Below are 13059 nucleotides of genomic sequence, written 5' to 3' on the forward strand. Positions count from 1 at the left end.
CAAACTTGACATAAGGATTTTTTCCCGTGGTATCGATGGTATGAATACCACCTCTAGTCCACGTTGGAGTTCCACAAAGGATATACTCTCGGATGGCACCTGGTCACGGCTCTTGAGCCACCAAATCACAAAGACAAGACCTCCACTCGGATGAGCTACCAAGGCGATGTCTCACTACTATCCTCTCTTCCAGTTACTTGCCGCCATAATCACTTCGGAGCTTGAGTCACAAAGGCAAGGGTCTTCGCGTCCCCGTAGAATTGCCTTGCCGCCGCTCCACACCAAGTCGACGGATCAACAAGCTTGCCGGCGAGTCACCAAGACTCCAAGTTGCTGACGTACCAAGAGGTACATTGTTGGATCACTCCTTGATCCACTCTCTAGGCAACAATCACCTAGTAACATACTCTCTAGGCCTATAAGCACCAATTACTCTCTAATCTTGTGCTTAATTGCTTTGGATGATCACTTTAAGCACTTTGGTGACTTGGATGTCTTCGCAGGTGTATATGAACTTATCTAGACTCCAGCACACTCAAATAACTGAGTGGAGAGGTATTTATAGTCTCAAACTCGTGCACTAGCTGTTAATCCAATGTCTCTGAAAGGTTGTTAACACCGGATGATCCGGTGAGAACAATAGTACTAACACCAGATCATCCGGTGAGTACACTCTCATAAACTAGTCGTTGGAACCCCACTCAAGCCTCTGTGAACACTGGACACTCAGGTGTATACCATCTTCATCACCGGACTTTCCGGTGAGTATACCTTAGCCATCCGAGCCAACATCTTCCCTATGTAAATTGCTCCGACGTATTCTCCGGTGAGTATCACTTCATCACCGGACCATCCGATGCGTTATCCTCAGCCAGCCAAGCCAATGCAACCCTCTTTGAAACATATATTCCGATGTACATATCTTCAGAGCACCGGACCTTCCGGTGAGGTTACTGCATTCTACCTTTTGTCAACAATGCTTCGGTGCTTTCCTCCGGTGTGTTCAAATCAATCATCAGACTATCCAGCGAGGTCTTCTGCTTCTTCTTTGACGGTAACTGAGCGAATATTGTGGTTACCAGGGTTTCAGAATTCAACGATTACTGAGCGAATATCGTGGTTACCGACCTTACCCCTCGGCTCGATTTTGAAATACGAACGGTTATCGAATTTGAATTAAAAAAATTCTAATCGAATTTAAAAAATAAAAAATTCCATAAAAAACTAGAGGCAATTCTAAGACTATTTGTGAAAACAAACTTTAAAAAAAAATGATGTTTGCATCGAGAATATGTGTTCAAGTATTGTAACATTGGAAAAGGCCCAAAAAAAGAAAAAAGCTGAAACGGGCCGAATGCATAGAGCTAACGGCCCGTTTCGGCCCAACTCTATGGGATAAGACTGGTGGCTCCACCATGAGCTCATCCTTGTGTTCATCGATTCGGCCACAACAAAAACTTCACCTCCGCTGCGAGCTCCACCAGATCCGCTGAGTGGCCGAAGCAATCTGGAGGAGAAAGCTCAGAAATCGGTCGGGAGACGGCGGTAACCAAGCGCGTCGCGGGGAGCTTCTCGCGTCTAGCGACCAAGCGCATCACAATGGTAATTGATCATGTGCGGTCGGTAAGTCGCTAAATCCGAGCGATATATTACTTAAATAGGTCGGTTACCGCTAGTAGGAGCTCGGCAGTGCGATTCAGCGTTGATGTGGTCGTTTTTTGTACGATTCTCTTGGTTATCAGTAGGATTTGCTCGATTACCGATCTTGGTTAGGGTTAGTTCAAAGTGGTTAGTGTCAGTTAGCGTTGGTTAGCGCCTAGTACTAAGTTTAGCTCAATGTTTACTCGTTGTTGGAATTTTTGGAGTGCTAATATGATGATATATGTTGTTTTACAGTAATTGACGACGGATAGAGATGTGATGTGGCAGCACGGGGACAATTTGGTCCTGGGATTTAGGTGCAATTACTGCAATAAGGAAAATAAAGGCGGTTGTGCCATAAGGTTGAGAACATTTGGCAGGGCGCGGATCGAATGTTATACATTGTGATAGGATGCCTCCAAATGTGCGTGATTACTTCAGGCGTGAGCTGGATAGGGCAAGAGATAAGAGGAAGGGAGGTCTGAGGTGTGGCTTCATAGGCAAGAGTCAGTAAGATTTCAGGTAGATTTGACAAGCGATAATGAGGAGATGGAAGAGGAACAAGTGCAGCATGCCATGGCTCAGTCTAGGGAGGAGGAAGAGTTTAGGAGGAGGGCAATTTTGTCCTACGAGCATGGAGATGATAGTGGAAGTGCCAGAGGAGGCAATGTGTTAAAGGAGATGCTTAGGAGGGCATCTTCAACCAGGGAGCCACCACCAAGTGTCAGGGATTAGAATGTTGTTGTAGCAAAAGCCCTTATGTAGCAGAGGATTGACATGAGATCATGGAGTGCGAAGGGAAAGAATGAAAAGGCGGACGACGCATTCTTTGTTGCTGCAATGAAAGAAACACAGAAATAGGGTGAGTGATAAAGTATGTAAAAAAATTTATTGTTTTTATATTTCTTTCTTTTTGACTTATGATCATCTGTTGTATAACAGGAGAGGGTGTCCTATCTCCAACTGGCTGGGATATAGATGGTAAGTTCCTAGACGAGAACGAGAGTGCATTGAAGAGGATATTTTACAAGTGGAAGCTAGAATGGCCAGAGTATGGTGTGACCATCATGTGTGATTCTTGGACTGGACCGACGCACATGAGTATTATTAATTTCTTTTATATTGCAATGGTCGTATGTTTTTTCACAAGTCCGTAGATGCGACTGGCTACAGCCAAGATGCCAAGTATTTCAACAAGGTACATTGTTTTGCTGCGTTGTTAACTTCGTATTGTAATTGTTGCATATTTATTTGGTTGATTCGTTTATGCAGGAGATAAAATCAGTGGTCAATGATGTGGGGCCACAAAATATTGTGTAGATCGTGACTGATAACGGGTCCAACTATAAGAAGGCATGTCAAGTTCTTAGAAGGGAGTATCCTACTATAGCGTGGCAGCCTTGTGTAGCGCATTCGATAAATTTAATGTTGAAATCAATTGGTGAATTTAGAGATCACGACATTGTTATTCAAAGTGCAAGATCCATATCGCGATGGTTGTACAATCATTCAAAGCTGCATGAAATGATGAAGACCGCGATTGGTGGAGAGTTGGTGAGGTGAAATGCCACAAGATTTGGCACAAACTATCTATTTCTTGAAAGCTTTCTACGTCGAAAGGATAGGTTCATGTAATGGATGGCATCTAGTGACCTACAACAGTCTCGCTACATGGGTTCTGACATTGGGAGATACACACATGGTTGCCTATCCAGTTTAACATTGTGGGACAACCTTAAAATGGTTGTCGATTTCGTTCACCCATTGTGTGCCTTCCTTCGATTTGCAGATTAAGACAAGGTGCCGACATTGAGTGAGGTGCTCCTGAGATACAGCATTGTCAAGCAGGATTACGATTCGTTGTATCACAATGATATGGATACCTTTGAAAAGTTCATGGCAGTTGTTGATCGCAGAATGTATGATCTAACGAATGGGACCTACTTGAATGCCGGTGATACACTCTTACCAATTGCATTCTTATTGTATTAATGTTTATGGTACTAATACTTTGATCATCAACTTGCAGCAGCCGCATTGAATCCTCGGATGCACTACATGTATGGCATGGGTCCAACCTTGTTAGAAGATCTCTGGGAGGCATTCAAGGGGATGACCAATGTTAGTACTGCCGCGGAAACACTTAATGAGGTTGAAATGTGACAAAGTCTTGGTCATTCGCTAGTCCGCTCGCTTCACGGATGGCATGTGACGGCAGAACTCCACCTGGTACGAATTGCGTTGACATATCTAACAGTTATATCTATTTATCTACTTTTCTAAACGTTAGATCACTTTACCTACTTACATCGCAATGGTGGTATATGTTCAGTTCATCTGCACCTACACTAACGATGCTTGCCAGACACCTAGTGTCTCAGTGCGCTTCATCTAGTGGATGTGAGAGGAACTGAAGTACATTTGCATTTATCCGCACAAAAGTTTGCAACCGGTTAAGCTACAAGAAACTTCATAAGTTGGTATATATAAACAATAACCTGAGAATACAGAATAATTTGGATGCAGGGACCAGGTCGACTATTGATGCTGATCTATTTCAGCGGCTTATGGAGCTCACATTGAATGAGGAGAACAGTCCGCTCAAGGATTGGATGAAGACTGGTAGATCAAATACTACCCCAGAGCTTGATAAGGAGAATACAGATAGTGCAAAGCGATGAGAACATAGATAGTGCCTCAAAGAGCCTAACTTACCAAGAGTCTAATGACAGCAGCTCAAAGACAAATAGCGGTGACGATGACGTTCAGGGAGGTGGTGCTCCTCCACGCCCATCCTCTGCCGTTGCTCCCATGCAATTCTCTGGTGAGAGTTAGTTTACACGTACTACACAGGACGAGAACCATGGTGCCCCATCCTCACAAAGGCATATCATATAAGGTGGCCATGATGGACTACAAGATAGTGCGAGCTATTCCAGCAACTATAGCATGGATAGTAGTTTTGAATCATATATGTACGACTATCCTATCCTCGATGCTCAGGCAGAGCCTCCTATTCAGTGGGTCTATGAGTAGCAAGAGCCTGAATTTTATATCTTATTGCAAGGATAATGGTCAACCGCTTCTGTATGGACGGGGCAAAGTTAGGCAGAGTTACTATCTACACGACAAATAATACTCATGTCCACCGAAGAGTACAATACAACCGAATTTAATCGCCCACTGTTAGAAGCTGGTGGTACTGAAGGTGATAATAATTACTTTCTGCAACTACTTTATCTACATATCATGGTATTGTATTAATTTTTTCTATCTCGTAGGTTGCATGTGGTGTGGATACTATGCAAACTACATTTGGTAAGTTTTGATGGATAACATATGATTGTGTTTCTAGCTTTTGTATGGACAATTCGACAAATTTATTCGATGAAATAATTATATGGTCATGCTCGTATTGCTATCAGTATCTATTTGTTTCCTTAAAAATATTCAAAATATAGCAAATGTCATGCCAAAATTTCCCCTCATTTTTTACAATTTTTCCCCTATGTATGATATATGCAAGAGTAGATATTATGATTAAACAAAATATAGCAAATCTCATGCTATATTTGTTTCTATTTTGGCTGAATATTTTGTTATTTTTATGATTTTTTTGATTTTTCTATAACTTCATGGAAATTCGAATAATTCGTTCGAGAACCGCCAAAATTTGATCAGTTATCGTTCAAAATCGCTTGAATTTTGACTAGTTCAGTTATCGTAAAAATCGTTCGATAAATCGCATAAACCGATCGGTTATCGGTCCAATTTATCTGGTAACCGACAGTCCAATTCGGTCGGATTTTGGCAACGATTTGTAAATTTGACCGATTGAATTTGTACGAATTTTTACTAAATTTCGAGCTGTTATTACGATAATCACGATTTTCCGATAATCGCTCAACCTCCGTTTTCGTACGCCATACGAACTTGTAAATCTTGCCCCCAACCATCCCCAGCCTTACCTTTGGAACAGAAGAACGTCCGTCCTTCTTGCAGCCTTGGAAGACGGCTGGCCGTCCGTGTTCCTCAAGAAGGCCTCGAAGATGGCATTGAAGTAGATGTATTTTTTTAAAAAAAATCAAATTTTATATATTTTGATTAATATTTCAAATTATAAAAATATCTAATGTATAAAAAGTATACAATTAGAATCACAATTTAAAATAATTTTATATTATATAGGTTTTGTAGCTATAAATGATATATTTTATTAGAAAATCTTAGATAAATTCAATTTTGAAGATTGAAAAAAAATACAACTACTATTTCTAAAAGTACGTGGAGTGGATGACCATGCCAGTGGCGAGGTGCTTGGTTTGCTGTAGTTTACCAGGAATTTGTGGAAAGCGGAATCCATGGTCCGAGCCTCCAGCGCCACTGAATAATAGACAAGTAAAATTAACGAGAAATCATCACGAAATCAACAGTTTCTAGTACTCCTAGCGAATTAATACCCATTACTCGAATACTCCAAAAAAAAAATCCTTAAACCGCAGGAATGTAGGCATATTACAAAAATATGTTTATATGGTGCTATTGAGAATACAGATAGTTTGGATATCGATTAGCAAACTCCATACCACATTTACATCCATATTTTTACACGAATTCAAATGTGAACATGAATAGCGAGAAATTGTTAATCGGATAGAAAAATCTATACCACATTAGCGTTTGCAAACAAGAGCTGAGTCGTATAGGCGCCGAACAAAAGTTACTACCAGATAACTGAAGGTGTATGGAGTTTTCTAAGAATAAAAATGAAACAGAAGGAGTGTATGAGTGTCGATACAGATAACTAAAGGTGTGTGGAGTTGCATTAAGGTACTGTCTTAGGAACAACGGTATCAGAGTATTATAGATGACTTCAGTTACCAAATAGATTAACACATGAACATGACATGGAGAGACGGATCAACAACAGCGAGAGATGAACATTCTGAATGAAAAAAAAGCAGAAACAGATACCAAGGAGACTACGGTCTTCATTACTACTAAGGCGCAACGGCCATCGGATATAACAACTAGATTCAGTTATCGAGAATGGATGAACAACAAACAGTTTGCATGGAAGTAGTAGTAAAAGTAGGCGCAGCGCAACATGACCGCAGTCCGAAAATCCTAAACCCTAAAATACGAGTACGATTTGAATAGGTTCAGCTAGCATTCACCGGGCCTCAAAACATTACAAAGCTAAGCTTGAACGCCTGAAGTAGATGTGTTGGCATGTATGGATGCCTCTATATATACCCCGAACTTCTTCCTCAGCTTGGCAATAGTCCATCCGAACATCTGCACCAACTGAAGAAAATAACTATCGGGTTAATGGGGTCTTCTTGATATTTTCCTCCTCCGCAATGAAGGCAATGCACTTCCTTTTCAACTCCGGGCAATTATACATCTCGGCACAGTATAAAGTAGCAGCAACAGTATCTGCTGATATGTTCTTCCATAGCTTGCTAGCACAGATAAGCTTCAGCCGATCCAATGCGTACCGGTCGGCCATGGCGAGCAGATCTTGCAACATCTCGCTTGGAGAGCCCCCGAGCTCATCATCTCCAGGCAAGGAATCTGTGTACACGAACCAGAGCATAGCCTTGAATGTCGCGGAAGCGGTGTCATGCAAGGTGATATGTGACATTTTGGCGCCTGCCATGGAACCGAGGGGCTGCGCTTTGAAGACCGGCGAGCCGGCGGCGAGCTAGCACAGCCCGGTGACAATGGAACTTCTTGCCGTTAACGATGAATGGAACATCAGAGCCGTCGGCGCAGTCCAACAGGCGACCGAGATGGCTCCCGAGATCAGCGGAGGGCGGCACGACCGGCAGGGGTTCGTCGCGCACAACTATGACCCCGCACGCCAGGGTGACCACGCCGTTCTTCGCGTAGAGCGACTCGAGGTCTCTTCCTTTTACGTACCGATGCCACCCCCACTCTTTGAAGCCCTCTGGTAGTGGGTAGACCTGCACGCACCTTCTTGCATGCATGGGACGACGATGGCGCGCCGTCTCTGTCCATCACGAACACCTCGAAGATAGCTTTGAGGTTTGGTATTTGCTCACGGGATGGAGATAGACGGATAGGTAGTCGCCATACTTCTTCCTGGAACCAGGCGGGAAGCAGTTAATCCTCCAGACTTCGCCCCCGGCGGAGAAGTCCTCGGAGCTGATGTAAAAAGTTTCCATGCAGTCAAGCTTGAACTCGAGAAAACGATCGTCCAACATCTTGGCAAGCTACGATTTCTGTGAGCTTTGACGCCAATTCAGAAGCTAACAGAAACAGATCATAGATCTTAGGAAACCGAAGACCACACGAGGATACTCACCGTCCCAACGAGAGGTACGTGGTGCATGCCGCGGCGGTGGTGGGTGGGCTTAGTGGCCGCTCGGACCTCTGGCCTCGACTCGCCGGCGCAGGAGTGGGGGTTTCGGTTACTCCGCAAGTCCGTCCTACGCCGTGGCACCGCGACAAGCCCTCCGACTCCCCTGCGCACCGCCGCCTGCCACCGGTCGTCGCCTAGAGTACTCGTCCTAGTCCTAGGGCTCGTCTCGCGATTTGGAGGCGTGTGGCGGCCGCCGCAGCCTGGTTGGTAATAATCCCAATCGCGTCGTGGGCCTGGCCCGTTAGGGTGGTGCAACGCAAGTAAGGCCCTGTGTCGTGGACTGCGAGCTTGCAAACAGGACTCAGCCGTATGGGGCCAAACTAAAATATCACAAACGAAGTTTCTTTCTCAAAAAACAAGAAGAAACATAAATACAGAGACTGAAGTACCGAACAACTCGATTAGACGGGGTGAATAGCAGCCTTACTAAAAAATTAGATAGCATTTCGTAATTATCATCTACCGTATCTTTTTTTAACTTGGACAAGATAATGTTCAGATCATTTCCTATTTTTAAGGGAAGGAGATTTGACGATGGTACCATGACGGACGTTAGGGTTATCGCTCCAAGTTAACAGTATCTACGATGGTTCAAATTCTAAAATACTTTTTAGATGCCATAATTGTTTTAACTTCTCTCAGAAGTCGCATGCATTTAATGCTTCTGCGGTTGAAAGTAATTTCCCAATTAGGTAGGCATCTAAAGGTAGAGCTCTATTCGGTCGAGGAACTTCTCGAATAGGAGATGCTCTATTCTCTATTAGGAAGAATACTTTTAATAAAATACTATTTTTGACTTGGTGAGTTCTACTATGATCAAATTCTTGACACAGCCTATTTACGCTCTCCGGAGTAGAGTTGGTGGGCTAGTTGATAAGAATAAACAATTAATATTACATATATTTAATAGAAATATAGTATATCCTAAGAACGAGTATCTACTATATACATATTATTAACATGATAGAGTAGGTTTTAAAATCGTCATGAGGTAAATAAGGCACGTACTGATATTCCAGACAGTTCATCATGTTCTATACAGAAGTCATCCCTAAATTAGGAAGGAGTCTTCCAGATATCTGAAAATAATATGATATGAGAAGGTTACATTTTGAGTTTACAAGTGTGGTACGACTCCTCTACCCTTACTATATAAGGAGATGAGGGGATCCTAAGCTAGAAATCTCGAGGTAGTTTGGAGCCCAAGCAAAACAATCGAATTCTCAATGAGGAACCATATAAGCGATACAAAGTCAGGCTAGTCAGATAGAAACAGAGATAACCTATTGGGATCTACAATAGAGTTATATCATGATAAAATTTATCCTACAAGGGTTTTAGTATTTAGAACATAAGTTGCTAAGATCCTTAGGATTATATCTAGACATCCTATTGTAATGATATTTTTTTAGATTAATTAAGGTGAAACAGGATATAAGGCTATCATAAGGGATGCCTAAATTTGTAAAATCTTATGTCTCCTTCATCTATTTACACAGTTAATAACTATATATCCTAATTTTATATAAGTATTTGTATAATTAATTTTACTAATCATCGACAATAAGCCAATGTGTGGAGTGTATATGCATAGATCATAACCAACACGAACCTAACCTCAAATGACAAAGCTGACAATGCTCAACTCAGTTGTCTATTAAATCAGATAGTTATTTATCTCAACTTACCCAATAAACAAACTCAAGACTCACGAGGTCACATTGATAGGAGATAAGAAGAATGACACATCATGAATGCCACGGAGTAGTTTCAACAACTGCCATTCATGGAGCAAGAAGGGCCATGCCTGGCAATCAAATCCGCTCCAAGAGAGCTTGAACGCATGGACATCGTAGAGCCTGTTGGTTGAGCAGCAGCACTCATTCTTTTTTATTGGATCGGCGTCCTGAATGTCGATGGGCAGCACTTGGCGGCCTTTAGGCGCATTGTTTGTTTCCGCATATCTCACTCGTTGTGGTCCTGTCACCGGCCTTTCGTCAGTCATGGCGGGTTCTTATTCGGGCAGGTCCAGCTCGACCATACGATACGTACAGTCGACGAACTCCCTCGATTGGAATAATAGTATTGAACTCTCGTTTGACATTGATCGTCATCACATCCAGATTTAGAGGCACAACGTGCACATGCTGCATGCATTTCTTCTTGTGGGTTGCTTATGCTACTGTAAAAATAAGTTTTATATGTCGGTTCATTAATGTTGATTACTAATGAACTGTCAGGGTTTATATGTCGTTTCATCAATGTCAGTTACTAATAAACCGGCAGTAATGTAGCATCACTGCTGTTTTATAAGTCGCGTGGAAAGAATATGTCATTATGACTTATGAATTAACAGTAATAAGTGTCATCACTACCAACTGATTTGGGCCGATGATTTGAGCCGGCATAGATGCCCAACTCCATCATCACTACCGACTGAAGCCACCGACCGGCAGTGATACTAGAACATCACTGCTGACTGGTGGTATAAACCGGCACAACAGCAGTGATGTGTACAATATAAAATTAGTTATCTTTCCTTCCCTAAGTCCGAGCACAATGCCATCTTTTCGGCCCCAGTGACCTTCCTCGCCCTCACCGACGCACCACCGCATCTGAGCCCTCTCCGTCCAATTCCAATGCTCGGTGTGCTTCTCAGTGCCACACCCAATCTTTTGCTCACGCTAGTTCGATCATAGTCTGTCGTCGCCCAGTGCTCCGCGTAAGCCGGTCGACCGCCACCATGAACTCGCCCACCTCCCCGACGAACTATGGGCCGTGAGCTACCTCTGCCCGAGCTGAACGCACCGTGGGAACGCACCGTGTGATCACAATCGAATACACTTGAGTAGTGTGATGATTAGTTTGTTCGTCCTAGCTGTGGACAGACGTCACAGGTTCGACTTCATGGCCCGGCAGTGAATCTCCCCTTCACTCCCGGCACCCATTTAAGCTCGCAGTGAAGGTTGTGGTTTCACTGCTGGCTAATATTATAGGCCGACAATGAATCCCCCATTCACTGGCGGCACACAGGGTGTGCCGGCAGTGAAGGGCGCCACTATATAATAGATGCGCCGTGTTCTCCCTACGAACTTAGAATTTTTCCCCTTCTGCCGAATTGCCTCCCACGCCGTCCTCAAGCGCCGCTGCCTACGCCTTGTCCTAGCCCACGCTGCTGGAGGACCACGAGCCCACATCGACGACCCCGAGCTCGCTGTTTCGGCCCTCCTCGACGCCATCGCCATCCTCCTCCCTGACGCCATCGCCGTCCTCCTCCCCGACGTCGTTCACGTCCTCCTCCCCTACGATGGCCCCGTCCTTGTCCCTGACGCAGTCATCGTCTTGCTCCCCGACACCGTTCCTATCCTCCTCCTCGACACTGGCCATGTCCTCCTCCCCAACGCCACCCCTGTGCTCCACCCCGACGTTGTCCTCGTCCCTCTACCCGAGGCCTTCGCCGAGGAGCAGCACCCAGTCACTGCCGTCTCCTCCCCCTCCATCGACGTCACCCACGTCGAAGACCCTGCCGTCCCATCCCCCTACATCTTCTCCCCCTTGGTCTAGGTATGCCATCATGTCCTCCTAACCTAAGCTTAGGAATATATGCTATGCAAATTGATAAGAACAAATGCTATGGGAGTACACAGATGCTATGCAAATTGATTTGATTTGTTTTGATTTTTAACTAAATTAAGAATGCTCGATGATGAACGGATAGTTTGAGATACGCTGAGATTAGACATATTTTCTGATTTGTGTGTTAGTTCTCCAGTGGGCTGCTAGTCTTTTTGATCCCTAGTATATGTCAATTTAAGATTATGCATATTTTCTAATTGTCAATGCTTGTTTTTGCATCCTTCTGTTCAGAACTTGTGCCCTTAATTTGGTATGGTAGCACTGTCCAACATGATGCTTTCAGAACTTTGTCAGGTTCTAATTACTAGCTAAAAGCTTAGAAATTTGCCCAATCGATGATGTATCCAATAGACCAATTAGAGGTCAGGACTTCTTTTGTCCTAGGGCCAATTGTTATATAATTTCTAAGAGCACTATTGCACATTTTGTTCTTGTTGTCTACTTCTTGAAATACACATGATGTTAGGATCTGTTTTTTGATACTTTGCTGTTGTTTTGTTCTAAGATCATGTAGAATGAATTCTTATTTTGACATGCTCAATGATGAACTATTAGTTTGAGATGCTCAATGATAAGTCGTTAGTTTGAGATGCTCGATGATGAACTATTAATTTGAGATGCTCGATGATGAACTGTTAGTTTGAAAATGGGCTCTGAGTTAGTAATGCAACAAAGATTACACTGTCTACTGCCTTTGTCTGGCCTATATGTTATCCAAGATTTTACTGTCTGCCACCTTAGAGACGACGTACATGCTATGAGCTAGTAACTAAGATCGCAAAGTAGTGCTTATATGTCTCATTTATTGTTCTGCTCCCTCTCCCTCACATGTCCCCTCTTCCCTGTTGTGTTGTGTTGTGCTCTCTACCCACTTGGCTGCTTCTCCGGCCACTCCTTCTATTCTGATCTCCTCTATTGTTCTGCTCCCTCTCCCTCACGTCTACCCTCTTCCTTGCTGTGTTGTGTTGTGCTCTCTACCCACTCGGCTTCTTCTTCCTCTCCCTATGTTCTGATCTGCTGCTCCCCTATGGCACCTCTCCGCTCCCCCTCTCTCACGTGTTCCCTTAGCCAAACTTTACCAGTATATGTGCATTTTTTCATAAGGCTCTACCAGTCTTTGAGGAATTTATATAATGCGATCTTAGTTAAGAATTATTCCATCGAAAGCGATATCTTAGACAACATATATGACGGTTAGGTGACAAAGCGCACCCTAATTGTTGAATTGTGTGCCTTTGTCTAGTTAATGATAATTTGAGCATATATAGTTAGGGTGCAGGGTATAGTTTAGCCCTAGTGCTACCTAGATTTCCGGTTCTAAGGTTGTTTTTTTTTACTCATGTTATGTGTTGTATTAAAAATTGTATTGTTTTCATACTTATTTTTCTTTTTGC

The 13059-nt window shown here is 43.3% G+C and overlaps 1 pseudogene; it reads right to left on the bottom strand.

The window, feature by feature from the left end:
- Positions 1–6961: 6961 nt before the first annotated feature.
- LOC133895192 (BTB/POZ and MATH domain-containing protein 1-like) lies at positions 6962–7634 on the bottom strand (annotated as a pseudogene).
- Between the last annotated feature and the right edge of the window lie 5425 nt (positions 7635–13059).

Source organism: Phragmites australis, chromosome 16, assembly GCF_958298935.1.
Source record: "Phragmites australis chromosome 16, lpPhrAust1.1, whole genome shotgun sequence".
In the NCBI taxonomy this organism is placed as follows: domain Eukaryota; kingdom Viridiplantae; phylum Streptophyta; class Magnoliopsida; order Poales; family Poaceae; genus Phragmites; species Phragmites australis.